We start from the raw sequence: 14,613 nt of genomic DNA on the forward strand, positions 1-14,613 counted from the left end.
TAGGGACGGTCCCAATTTTGGGGTCTCTTTTTCTTATATAGGCTCCTATTACCCCCCCACCTCTGTCCCAATTTTTCACATTTGCTCTCGTCACCCTACATGAACCTGAATGGGCCCTTCCCAGCCAGCCACCTAGACTGAGAGCCTTTTGCCTAGTGGCCATTGCTCATCTGTAACTACATTTTGAAATACAGATACATAGTCAATATTTATAACTTTGGATATAAAAATGATACATGCATACAAATAGGATAATCATATTCAGCAAATCATAACCTTTCCAATGACACCTAACATGACTTATTTTGCATGAAATACATTATGATTATGTCATAATCATATCATAATCATATCAATGTGAAGAATATGGGGTGCAGTGTTACAGTGTCCTCTGTCCCTTCCGTGTCTGCTGCAGGCTGAGCAGTGGGATATTCCTCAGGGGGTATATCTCAAACAGCTCCTCCAAGTATGGGCCCAGAATTTGCTGCTCCAAAGCCTGCTCTGGAACCAGTTTCAGCAACAGAGTCAGAGCTCAGCTGATGCCTGCTGCTGGCTCCCATCAGTCCCCATGCTGGATTCTGTGGCAAGCAGGGCATCATCCTGGCTGACCAGGTCATCATGCACTATGGTTGGCTCCGTGCTGGATGCAGTGCCCAGTACTCAGTCGAACTCCTCATAAAATGGGAGCTGCCTGAGGTACAATTCTGGTCCTTGGTCTTCCAATAGTTGATCTTGAGCTGCTTAATCCACTTCCTGCACCAGGCACTGGTTTGCAAAGCTGCCGATTGCTTCACTGTCTGCTGGTATGCATGATCATTCCTGGTACTTTCACTTAAGTCCACAGTTGTACTAGCCTCAGACCAGAGATACACCAAAATCTGGCTGTGCTCCCATGAGCATGAAGCAGCGCGCTTTGCAAAAGGCTTGTTCTGCTCAGTCTCCATTGCAAACACAGAAGGCTCTCTGATGGTGCATTTGCAGTTCAGTGGTCAGAGGACAATGGAAGGGTTAATGCTGACTCACTGAACTGCTGCTATACGCCCTGTGGGATGGTTTCTGTTTTCACTTGAGATGATTGGAGAGTCTTAGGATGGCAAGCACAATGGAAATTGGCCCATGGGATTGTGGAATACTTTTTGCAGACTCTCAGGACCTGATTCAAGCGGGTTGCGTCTACACTGCACAGCAATAGGACTCTGTCACCAGGGCTGTCACTTCTCCCAGCTCTAAAGCATGCACTGCCACGCCCAGTCTTTTCTAGGAGGTTTATTTCTTTTAACAAGGGTTATCAAACAAACAGAAAATAGTTTTAACCCCATTCTTGGCCCCAGGCTCCAGGGCCACCCTTCCCAAGGGTCTCTGGCAGTATAGCTCCTGTCAGCTTTCCAGTCTCTGCTTTGCTTTCTTGCTCCAGGGACCCACCTCAGGAACTAACTCCACTTCAGTGTGGGTCTCCCCTCCCCAGGGGACAACCTGTCTCAGTCCTTCCTTTCCAGCTGCCCACTAGCAACCTCTATAGCAGGGTTTCTCAAACAGGGGTCGCCTCTTGTGTAGGGAAAGCACCTGGCAGGCCGGGCCTGTGTGTTTACCTGCCCCGTCCGCAGATCCGGCCGAACGCAGCTCCCAAGGGCCACAGTTTGCTGCTCCAGGCCAATGGGAGCTGCTGGAAGCGGCGGCCAGTAAGTCCCTCGGCCTGCACCGCTTCCAGCAGCTCCCATTGGCCCGGAGCAGCAATCCGCGGCCAGTGGGAGCTGCGATCGGCCGGACCTGTGGACGGGGCAGGTAAACAAGCCAGCCTGGCCTGCCAGGGGCTTTCCCTACAAAAATAGTGACCCCTGTTTGAGAAACCCTGCTCTGTAGGCCCAGGTGTAGCCCAGCTCTCTTTAATTAGTGGATTGATCTCACCTGCTCTGATCCAGGGCCTCTGGGCTTAGTCTGTCCACAGGCACCAGCTATTTGTGCCCATTCTAAATGGTGTGAATGGCCAAAGGAACCAGCAGCAATGATGCCTCATCCTATAGGGCACACAGCCATGCACAAACTGCACACACTTCTGAAATAGAGCCTCTCTCTCTCCTGTGCAATGGAATTGCAGGGGAAGGACAAGATTTGGGACTTACTGTGACAGATGTACATTTGAAAAGTGTCTCTTTTACTGATTTTGAAATTTACTGCGCTGGGAAATGAACAAACTCGTCCTAACCTATTGTACTGGTATCCGTTGGAGGACACTGGCCCTGCTGCTCCTGAAAGTTTATTGTGTTGTTTTCTTATTGTCATGCATTTTATTTATTTATACAGCACCTTTAAGCCAAATAAAATAGACAGTCATGAAAGCTGCCTTCAGCCAAATTACCAAACGTCCTGTCTGGTCCAGGAGACCAGGTAACATGTTATCAGCCATTCTCAGCATTTACAAAAGGTTACTCTGCAGACTATACTTAAGATTGTTGTTCATTAGATATGCTGGATGTGAGTTTTGTTTTTGGTGTGCTGCTGTTGTTATTTAATATTTATGTTACAGCAGGGCCTCGAGGCTCCCGTCCAGAATGTATTGATCGGGACATACAGGAGCATGAAACAGACACACTGGGAGGGATTTTAAAGCAGAAGACTGCAGCTCTATTAACTTTTTAAGTTTAAGATTCCTCTTCCCCCCAATGAAAACCAACCAACAATAACAAAAAAAGCCCCAGGGTTTTATATTTACTTGGATCCGGTGCAAAATGTAATGGCCTCCATACCAGACAATCAATATTCAGGTTTGGCCCCCTTCAGCCTAACCCCTAGCACCTCTCAATCCTCTCACCCTCTCCCTATGAGGGGAGATTAGCATCCACATGAAGGGTGCCTCATTCTGTGAAGACTTAAAGGCTTCCCTGCTTTCTTCAGGCTAATAGGATCTACCATACATCTCCCAGGCCTCGTGTTTATCTCTGGGAGTTGGCCTTTTTTGAGCCTTTCACCTGCACTGGATACCAGCTGCAAGTTGCAATGAAATTACAAACTCAAGTGCAACTTTTAAGTCATGCCCTTGCTCCTTATTAACCTAAAATCAGGCCTTCACATTGCTGCAAGGAAGGCCAAAAAAAAATAAATTGGACACCGTGTCAAACCTGACCCAAAGGAAAAATTCCTTTCTAATCATTTATAGGGCAAAGCAGTAGCTGCAGCAGGATGGCTGTCGCATGCTCTGAGGGCTTCACATACAATAAGAGGAAGGATGCAAGACACATAATCAATTCTCTGTTCAGCTCCACAGGCCAGACAATAGCAACAGGGAGATGCAGAGAAATCGCTTCTCCCACTCACACCACGCACACCTCACTCCCCGCTCACTTGTGTTTGGTGCAGGGGGCATGGGGAAGAGGAACCAGAGCAGCCACATCTGCCTCTCCATTCTCTTTCCTCTCAGGACCACAATCAAACATCCCCCCACTGAGACAGGGTGGGATGTTGTGCGTTTTTTGGTGCAGGGATGACATCTTTTTAAGTTAATGAACAGTTCTTAGCACAATCCAAGAGGAAAAGAGACATATATAAGTTGGGAGAGAGGTATAGTCAGCGATGAAAACTTTCTACAAACATATAAAGAAGAGGGTCTGTGGTTAGTGCGCTGGACTGAGACTCAGGAATAGAGCTGGCCAAATAACGGGTTTTTCAATTCTCTAGGAACTCAAAAATATCATGGATGGGAGGGAAATTGTTTTAGCTCAAACAGAAACAAAAATTTTGGTGAATTGAATAGTAAAACAAAAATCCATTTTGAGTCACATCATTTTTTATTTTGACCATTTTAAACAAATTTTGGTTATTTTTATTAAAAAACAAAGGAAATTTTTGAAAAAAAAAAGTCATCTTGGACCAAAAAATTAAAACATTTCATTTTGAAAATGTAAAATGAAACTTTCTGATTTTTTCTGGGTTTTTTTTTTTTTGGAGGGGGCATTCTTTAGGCCAAACAATTCAGAGAAATCAACACAAATTCACGAAGTCTTCTGGTCAATCTAAATCTACCTTTTCCAGTGGAAAAAAGTGTCAGCCAAAATATTTCATCCAGCTCTAGTCCCATGCAAAGTAGAAAAGCTAGGATTTCAAATGCTACTATAATACAAATCATAATTATAAAATTATCTTTTTACTTAAATAAAGTTAGTGACAAATATCTCCATCTTCCTCCTCCTCCACATCATTAATTGACTGATAAGTTTCCCTGCAAGGTATACCTTGAGGAGAAGGTAGTGGCCTCCCGGATCAGGTCAGAGGCTGTTCTGTGTGTAATGGGAAGCACAGAAGAAGGGCAGAGATGTTTGGTGGTCAGATATTTTCTAAGGGGATGTCTACACTGTGATAAAAAACCTGCAGCCTCGAGTCTCGGAGCCCCATTCAGCTAACTTGGGCTCATGGGGCTCAAGCTGTAGGGCTAAAAACTGTAGTGTAGACATTCAGGCTAGGGCTGGAGCCCGGACTCTGAGACCCTCCCCACTTACAACTTCTCCTGTGTACTTAGCCTATCTAGCTAGGTTTTTATATCATGCCCATCATGGTGATCTCTGAGTGCCTGAGCACCTGTTTTCTTCCACTGTTCCTGCCTAAGTCAATGTTAGTACAAGATTCCTAAATTGTTATCATTCTGGAAACAGCCATATTTTCCCCTTGATTGCCTATGAGCTCTGTCATTTGAAAGGGTTATAAATATGGTGCTTCCTTACCAGCTGCTCACAGAGACTAGCCCTCCTCACATTTATACTAAGCAGTTGAATTTTTCGTTTGTCTTTACGTGATCTTCTTTCTCTTACCTGATTTTTTTTAGTCCTTCCAGAGTAGGAGTGCAATGGTGCAGTCAACCTGAAAGGCTCAGAGCTTTGCTGGTGCTGACCTCAAAAATGGCTGGGGATGGGCTAGGAGGGGTAAGACTAGGGTAGCCTGTACTGATGGATTCCATTTAGCCCTGATTCGATCTTTAAAATGCCCTCCATGCCCCCTCCAGCACAACCACCCTTGAGTGCCTGGGTTGCAAATTACACAATCCTCGGGTGAATGTGGCCCTGCATTTAGAATTATGATTTAAGTTGCTTTTATTACATGCAATTGTTTTACATTATGGAAGCACTAGTGTGGATTTTATAATACTTCAGTAATGCTATCTCTGAAGAACATTAAAATATGCACTTGGCTACAGTTTTGATGGTTCATTGAACTTTTACTACCTTTTTTAATGTATCCTCATAAAGCACCATACACAGCGAGAAATAATGTACAAATGGTAAATTATGCAAATAAAACTCAAAACTACATAATATATCAAAATAGGTGAAAAATGTGTGTTTGAATGCAGTTATAATTAAAATTGTGTATTGGAATCTAAGCAATGTAGTACCTGGTAAATCCAATGATGTTGACTTCCAAAGAGATTGTTTTTGTAAATACTGCTAGATTATTTTGTGATTTTATTGATTTGCTTTGTATGATTAATTTCTGACTGCATCAATTTACATTTCTTTTGCTAAATTATCTGCTTGACTAAATAGAATTCACGGAAGATGGCAGATGACCGAGATGGTAAAGGGAGGTTCTCAGACACATTGTAATCTGGCACATAAGTACAGTACATAGAGAAACACACACACAAACCTGCATTTCACCTGAGTAGTAACACCATTCTTAGGATGTCAGCAGTCCGGAAATTCTAAAAGGCTGCTATTGGAAGGAGAGTGATTATAATGCTTAAAGCTATGCTACCTCATGCTGTGATCATAAGCAACATAACAAGTAATGGGCATGCTATATTCCTTCTGGCTTTTGACAAGTTACTAAAGAAAGTGGTGGTAATACCAGTGAAAGGACATGTGGACAGTAGCAAATTGTTTGATAAATTTAATCCAGGAGTCAGCCACAGACATGGTCCTGAGATTGCCCTTGAAAATCATGAATGATGTGCATACCACTGTGGAAAAAAAAGCCTGTCCTTGTTGTACTATCAGAACTCTCCGTGAGGTTTTTTACTTTGTAAATGACTAGATTCTATGGCACTGCCTAGGTGACTAGCTAGATGTGGCTGAGAATGTGTTGAACTGGTTCCAGCTGCATTTGATGAAGCTGCCCAGTCAGTATAGTTGGGTAAATTCTCATTAAGAGGAGTTGGTTTCATATAATGGCACATTATTCCAGCTCATCCCAGTGAGAATTCACCCAGGTTCCTGAGTTGGCGCTGATGCTTGGCAGTCTTTCTATTGCCTTTTAAAGAGCAATGTGAGGGATATAGTCTGTGTTGTAACTCATCTCTGCTTTGCTGAAGAAGTCTATAGCCATATCAATATTGAGATATGCGGAAACAAAAAAGTTTGATACACAGGTAAGGCTGTAAATAGATTATCGAAAAGTTAATTGTACACACAAACTGAAGTCACAGTTTTGCTAAAAAACAAAGAGCCAATTTTGTTCTTACTTACATTAGTGTAAATCGGGACTAATACCATTGAAATCAATGAAGATATACCAGTGTAAGTAAGGTTTCAGAGTAGCAGCTGTGTTACAAAAGCTTATGCTGAAATAAATTCGTTAGTCTCTAAGGTACCAGTGTAAGTAAGAAGATAATCAGGCCCAACCCACTGAAAAACAGGAGTCTGTGAATTAACTTTACAGAACTGCCATTTCTGTTACTCACGCTCCAGCCTAATTTAATAAGCATCCTAATACCTCATTTAGCCCCTTTAGCCCTAAATAGTTCCCTTCCTTTCCCCAGTCTTTCAGTTTTTCCCGTGCTGAATTGCAAGCTCAGCTACAAGCACCTTCTGGCAGAGAACCCCAGGAGCACACTTTAGGCTAAGAATCCAAAGTGGGTTTAGGCTCAGCCTTCCCTTTTATTTCTCCTCAGCAATCGAAGGATTTCTTACTTCACCTCAGGATGCCTCCCAACAGCAACATCCAAAACAAGCAACAACTCACATATTGCTTAAGTAAAAGGAAGTTTATTCCATGTAGGAAAATGAGAGAATCCATGGGAATAAAAAGTCTGAAATTACCACAAATACTGGTATTCCCACAAATCTCATTGGGGAGGCCCAGTCACAGAGGAAGTTTAGGTAAATGGAAGAGATCTTAAAAGATGTACAGATTCAAAATCATTATACCTGCATAGTCTGTAGTACTAGAAAACTTTTAACATACTCTGTTGTGAATTTCACAGGTAATCACGTGCATCATCTCTGAAATGTATAATATATTAAGTGCATAGGATCTGAACTAGACATGCTGAATAATTAAGTTGTCCATGGATTCGAGACAATGTGTAAGGTGCACAGGGGATGTGACACAGCTGCTAAGTTTTTCAGATTATAATAGTCCATCGTGCTCCTGAGATACTGTAACTGCAAGAAGCCTGCAAAACATTCTGAAGATTTCACTTCTGAACATCCTAATTTTTAAATGATCTATAATGCTGGATTTAAAGGAGCGAAGGCATGTGTACAAATTGCAAACTCAGACTAAACTGGAAACTTCAAACCTTCCTTGTTTTGGAGAGAGTCCATAATAAAAAAGCATTAGAAAAATTTTAAACTAGCCAAAACATGATATTATTGGCCTGCATCTTAAAAACAAAACAGCAAATTTACATAAAATCTAACAAGAAATTTCATTTTAAAACTCTCTCACAGCATACAAATATGTAAACTGATTACAATGTTTGCAGATTTGTGACATTGAATTTCAAAATTAGAGTTATAATAGATAGGCACATTTTTCACTATGGAGAGTTGAGTGCTTCTTCATATGGTGTGCATGTGTTGACAATGTAGACATACACATACATATTTCCTTAAAGATTCTCTTACTGTTAATATCTTGAAGAAATCTAAATGTGGCTGTATTTCTGGATTAATGAATATGGACTTTTCTATTTAAATGAATTGGGGACAATATCATGACTTAGAAAAATATGTTTTAATTCAATCTTGCAGTCCCCTACGTCTACCTTCAAAGTCACTTTAAACGACATAAGTGAAATCTGTATGAATTAGACCTAGCTCTAACAATTAATATTTAATTATTTTAACCATTGCTTCAGCTGAAACACTGACTCCCAATATTCTGAAACTTGAGGAAAGTTCAGATCCAGATGCAAATCTAAATTTTACAGGTTGGACCTATCTCTGTAAATAGTGCCAGATTCTGACTGTGGGGTAGCACCATGCTCTACAAGTAGTCCCATTGACTTCAGAAGGGTTAATCATGGAGTAACCTACAATTACTGTTTGAAAGAGTACTGTAGTAGAGCGCACTAGGGTACCTTTAGTGCACACCAACAGTGTCTGTACAGACTTATTAATGAGCAACATATTAGTGTGCTTTAGAAATTGCACCCCCATAATGCGTATTACCCAAAAAGTAGACAAGCCCTTTGGCTCAGTGCATCATGGCAAAATCTGCAAAGGTGGAGATTATTACTTAAATAATGCATGTCTCATGTTAATACTTTCCTTGCTAATCATAACTGCAGAATAACTTGGTAATCATAGCTCTGGAGCAGTGTCTATGCGTTACAAGCTAGCGAGCAATTTACAAGTTTTACAATTAACTTCTATGTAAGTAGAGTATAATTACATTTCATTATCTTACTTTGCTTTTGTGCGCTGTCAGGACACTTCAAGCGAACGAATTATAGACACAATTTATATAGGTATGGTGGTGGGAGAAAAGTTTTAATGACATAAGTTTGGAATGATCTTGCAAATGACAAAGGTGATAAATCCAAACATCTGCCAACACTTGCTATCCATATTTTGTTTCGTAGAATCATGAAATCTAGGGCTGGAAGGGACCTCAAGAGGTCATCTAGTCCAGTGTTTCTCACCGACCGGTCCGTGGCCCAGTGCTGGTCCCTGAAATCACCCTGATACAGTGTAGGAAGGTCCCTGGTATCAAAAAGGTTGAGAAACACTGATTTCTAGTCCACCCACCTGCTCTAAGGCAGGATTCAGTATAACTAGACCAGTTCTGACTGGTGTCTGCCTAACCTGATCTTTAAAATCTCCAGCGGTGAGGATTCCATACATACTAGGACAATTTGGGGGTCTCAGTGGGCACAGGAGATATTTTTAGCTGTGATGGATTGGGAGGTATTGGAACTTAAAACCGTCATTAGTCCAGTCCTGCAATCTTGGAAAAGGTACCATCACAAATCTGGGGTGAAATTCCACATTGAAGGGGACAAAAAGAAACATTTTGAACTACGATGTTCTTTTTTTCTTTTTCGTTTTGTTGTTGTTATGGAAAAGCAGTAGACTCTCCTCTGCACAGTTAAGATTGCAACTAGTTCCCATTATAGAGCATTTTTCCCTTCCTGTATCTTTGAAAACTGCTAGATTTATTCAAAAAGCAAAAGCTCTGCTAAATTTGAAGAAAAATTGTGAATATTTTTTCAGAGGTAATTAAAAATTACCCACATGTCAAATTTTACTTCTGTCTAACCTTACTTAGGCCTTGGCTACACTTGCAAGTTAGAGCACATTAAATCAGCCCCAGGCGCCCTAACTCCTGAGGTGTCTACACTGGCAAGGCACTTAGAGTGCCTGGACTCTGCAGCTGGAGCGCTCCTGGTAGTCCACCTCCGCGAGAAGCATAGAGCTTCCTGCACCCTGGCTGAAATGCCGGGATGTTGGTGTGGACGACATGTTGCATTACTGCACTGTGATTGGCCTCCAGAAACATCCCATAATCCCTTGAAGTCAAGTGGCCACTCTGGTCATTGTTTTGAACTCAGCTGCAGGCATGCGGGTATCCCCTCCAAAGCTCCGTTTCTGAAAGCCGGCATGCTTATCTGCTCCAGGACAAAGCAGACCATTACTGTGGAATGCTGCCGCTGCAGAGGCAGGCATTTTTGTGTGTTTGTGTGAAAGAGAGAGGCAAGGTGGGGGCTGATGTTGGGGTTTCCTCCTTCCCCCTGCCGCTGTCACACTCTCTGCCCCCCAAAATACACTGTCTCTTCCCCCACATACACACAACACACTCATCCCACTCCACCCCCCATATGAAAAGCACACTGCAGTCACTTGCACACTGGGATAGCTACCACAATGGACTGCTCTCTGTAGCATTGCAAGAGTTGCTAATGTGGCCACGCCACTGCGCTTACAACCGACAATGTGAACACACAGCAGTGTTTTCCCTTCTGCGGTCTCTGAGGGCTGGTTTAACTCCTGGCACTCTACATCTCAAGTGTAGCCAGGCCCTTAGTCTCCCATTAGTTCAAAGCCAGCTTGTTGTTATACCTCCAAACTATAATTAAATCTCCTGGAATACGTATGCAACCAGCTGTGTATCAAGAAGACAGGTGAAAACAATTTCTTTCCAAACTGTAACGGTTCATTATTAAGTATTAAGCACAGTGATTAACTGGGAGAGAGGACTCAGTGTTGTTTCTGTTGGTTTCCATAGCAGTTAAGGATCCAGTACCACTCCTGTTATTGTCAGTGGGAGCTTTATGACTCATCCTATCCTGACGTAAACACTTCAAATCTACATCTTTGCTGAGCTACATCAAAGAGAAAAAAGGGGGAAAAAATTTAAACTTGGGAAATTCTTGTGACACTGGCAGACCAGATGCCAGCTCATGGCAAGGCCCTTGGGCCTCAGTGAATGCTGACAAATGCATAGCTGGAACCAGCCTGGCTCACCCTGTCTGTTAGTGGTGGTAAAATAGTTTATAAGAATTTGTTTAGTGTTTAGACTTTTTGAAATGCTTGTAATATGCTGCATGTATTAATCTTGCTTATAACATCTGTACCCCATGGCATAAGGTTATTTTAAGTGTTTGCATTGTAATCCTCTGTAATTGTGTAAATCATCAAACAAGAAAGGAGCATTAATTAGTGTAGACATGGTGGCTTCCTACAGAAGGTGTTAGGTCCTGCCCACCACAAAGGCCAACTGAGACCAAATGAGCCGTTGTGAAACATCAAAGAATAAAGACGGTGATTGTTCCCTCACCCCAATGCCCATGAAGCGGAGATGTGCAGGTGGATTCATCCCATCAGCTTGATCTCTGAGAGAAAGGAATAAAAATTCCCAACAAGAAGGAATTGTATCACTGTGTTGCTTGAACTCTGAAGGGTGAAGATGCTTAAACGTAAGCAAGAGATCCTCAGCTGTTTTGCCTTGGTTAACCCTAGAGGATTTATAGAACTTGTACATTACAGCAGTTTATATTACCTTTTGGAACCTAAGACTGTAACTCATTTGTGGGCGTACATTTACCTAGTTTAACTTGGTAAATAACTCTCATTTCTTTTCTTAGTTACCAAGTCTTTAATTAGCTTACAGGCTCAGGGCCTGTGTGGGCAGCAGAAGATTTAAGATGGTCTTAACTGTTCGTTTCCTTGCTGTGAAGTGCTGGGATTATGCAAAGGATGTGATATTTGTTCTCAGTTAGCAATCTTAAACTATTTTTAAGGAAGGTTTTGAGGGCTGGAATATATATTACACACTTGATAGTGAAGATGATGATGGAATCTTTTGTTGTCAGTTCGACAGATAAGCTACAGTCAGGTATTATGGGTCCTGAGATAAGACCAAAGACCAATTGCAGACCTGCAGCTCTGTCCATGGGTGCTACAGGTGAAAACAGTTGCAGATGAATCGTGCACTGCTTTTAGGTTTATGCCTTGCACATCTCTCCTTGTTTGCAGCAATCGGCAAGCTATCAAAATCTTTCTGTCCAATGTGGCAGAGCTGCCGCCATCAGACCTTGTCATGCTCTAAGAGCTCCCAAGGTGAATATCACAAGATTGGAGGTTGGCCTTAAGAGTGACTTAGTAATATTTTTTTGATATGACCCCCAAACAAGTTCCAGTCTGCAGTTCTCCATAGAAAATAGCCTTTGATATTCTACTCTCAGACATACAGACCACATGACTGCACCATCTCATCTGTGCTTTCCCTATAAAAGCTTGAATGCCTGTAATGTTGCAGCTCTCAAGGACCTCTGTGTTAGGAACCATATCTTGCCATTCAATTCCCATTATCTGCCATAGACATCATAGGTGGAAGAGATCCAAGTGTTTTATTTGGCAGTGATAAGTAGTCCATGTATCGCAGCCATAAAGAAGTGTGATGATGACCATGGTGCAATCATATTTTTGTTTGCAATCTGACAGCATGTTCATTCCAGGGATGATGCTGAAGTTTTCCAAAGGCATTGCTGGCTGCACCAATGTGTTTCATCATGTCATCATCAATTATTGTGTCTTGGGAAACAACACTGCCTGAGTAGCAAAATTTGTCAGTGACCTTGAGTGGCATATCATCCATCATCAATGGATGCAACTGGTTTAGTGGCAGTACTTTCCAGTCGAGACTGGACCATGGCTTTTGTCTTTGTTGAAGCTGATCGTTAAGCCAAAACCTTTTGCTGCACATAAAAAGCAGTCCCTGAGCAACTGAATTTCCCTGAAATTATGAGCCAATAGCACAGCCATCAGTAAACAGTAATTCACAAATGATTGTCTTCGTAACTTTTGTCTTTATGCACAGGCAATGCAAATTCAAGACGCCTCCATCCATATGGTACTGCATACAAATGCCACAATCAATGTCTCTGAATACATCTATTAGAACAGCTGCAAACATGATGCTGAATAATGTCAGAGCAAGAATACAGCCTTCTTTTGCTCCATTTGTGACAATAAAAGGAGCTGAGAAGCAGCCTTGGTCAAGGACACAAACCTGCATTCCTGCATGAAAAGATTTAATAATGTTGATGAACTATCAGGGCAACCAAACTACTCCACATGCCATCTCTATTCAGAGTCAAAGGCCTTAGTAAGATCAACAAAAATTACGTATGGGTCTTGGTTCTGCTCACAACATTTCTCCTGAACTTTCCAGAGAGCAAAGATCTTGTCTGAAATACCATGTCCAGGGCAGAGGCCCCCTTGGCTTTCAGTATCTTCTCTGCCAATTGATCAATTAACTGGTTTAGCATGGCTCAAGTGAGTACTTTTCCTGCAGTGGCAAGGAGCGAGATGCCACATGGTTATTGCAAGAGGCTTGATTGCTTTTCTTTTTGTATAGATGAATGATACATCTTTAAATTCTTGTGGCACAGCCTCCTGTTCCTAAAACTTTAGGTGTAGGCCAGTGGGCTTCCTGATCAGCTCATGGCCCCGCATTTGAAGATCTCTGCAGGAATACCATCTGGACCCGCTGCTGTACCGTGTGACATTTGCTTGACAGCTCTAAGCAGCACACAACAACTGTGTTAAAATAACATTATTGAGATTGCCAAGTCCAGCACTCAAAAGTTAGGAAATGCCAGAATTCAGGTTGCTTTTGCAACCTAATTCATCCCACTTGTGTGTATGCATTATGATACAATCTTTAGTGACATGATCACATACTATTGTTTCCACATGACCCCTGCCTCATTCAGTAGCCAGGATGGCCAGCTCACTTATAGAGCAGCTTTTCAATATTTGTTTTATCCTTATTGTTCAGTGTGTGGGCTGATGCCTCATTTACTGCACATTATTCAAACCCCGTTCTGAAGACTGAATTATTAATTTCTTCACGGGCTTCCACAAACATTAATTTATTTTCACATCACCTCTGTGAGATGACAGGGTATTATTATCCCCATTTTACAGATAGAAGACTGAGGCACAAAGAGACCAAGGTCTAAAGTATCCACTAATTTAAAATGCCCAATCTGAGATACCTCTGATATGATTTTTCAGACCATATAGTATTATGTAGCACTTCATATGTTCAAAGTACTGCTCACATTGAATTCACCGGGAGCTGTGAGTGCTCAGCACTTCTGAATGTCAGACCCCTGGGGCTTAAGTAAAGCATCCAGAAAACAAGGAACACACAATTAGTGATTATCTGTGAAAAATTTGGTTTAAGTGACTTGCCCAGCATTATACAGGGATTCTGTGGCAGAGGCAGGGCTAAAATCCAGTTCTCTAGGCAGCAGTCACCTTACCCACGATACCATCCTTTCTCTTCCTGCAAGCCTCTGCTTCATGATAACCTTCCAGATTCTGCAACAAAATGAAGCAGGGGTCCATGTACAAATAGTCTCCTTTACTACACAATCCTGATTCATACCCAGAGCATGTCCAACCTATGCACTAAATGAGGCTGGGATTCTGTGCAAAAAATAGTATGTGATCATGAAAAAAACGGTATCATAATGCGTAAGCCCAAGGGGGCTAAACTAAGGTTGCACAGACAACCTTAATTCTGGCATTTCTTAACTTTCGAGTGATGTGTATATATATAATGATACCTGTCTGCAGCTGCTTAGAGATTTGGAACATTAGAAGTAGTCCTGCCAAGTAAGGATTAGTGGGCAAATGAGACAGTCAGATATTAAAAATGAATATTCTATATCACATGGTTGCAGAAATTAAGGAAATGTATCATATTTTCAACACTGTTGCATGGATATTTCATAAAACATCTTTCATTCTAAACTGAGAAAGAATTTGCTTGTGTCCAAATATGATCTGAAAGTTTTCATCTGACCTCTTTACTTTCTTCCTTATTTATTTATTTTCATTTGCTTGCTCTGTTTAGTACCTGTGTCTGTTTTGGGAAGCAGTTTGTATC

General features: G+C 41.8%; 1 protein-coding gene across 1 annotated transcript in view; it reads left to right on the forward strand.

Annotated features, from left to right (window-relative positions):
• Window positions 1–14,613, forward strand: part of AFF3 (AF4/FMR2 family member 3) — a 525,087-nt gene that overhangs the window by 490,479 nt on the left and 19,995 nt on the right. The window lies entirely within an intron of this gene.

This window comes from Gopherus evgoodei, chromosome 1, assembly GCF_007399415.2.
Source record: "Gopherus evgoodei ecotype Sinaloan lineage chromosome 1, rGopEvg1_v1.p, whole genome shotgun sequence".
Classification (NCBI taxonomy): Eukaryota; Metazoa; Chordata; order Testudines; family Testudinidae; genus Gopherus; species Gopherus evgoodei.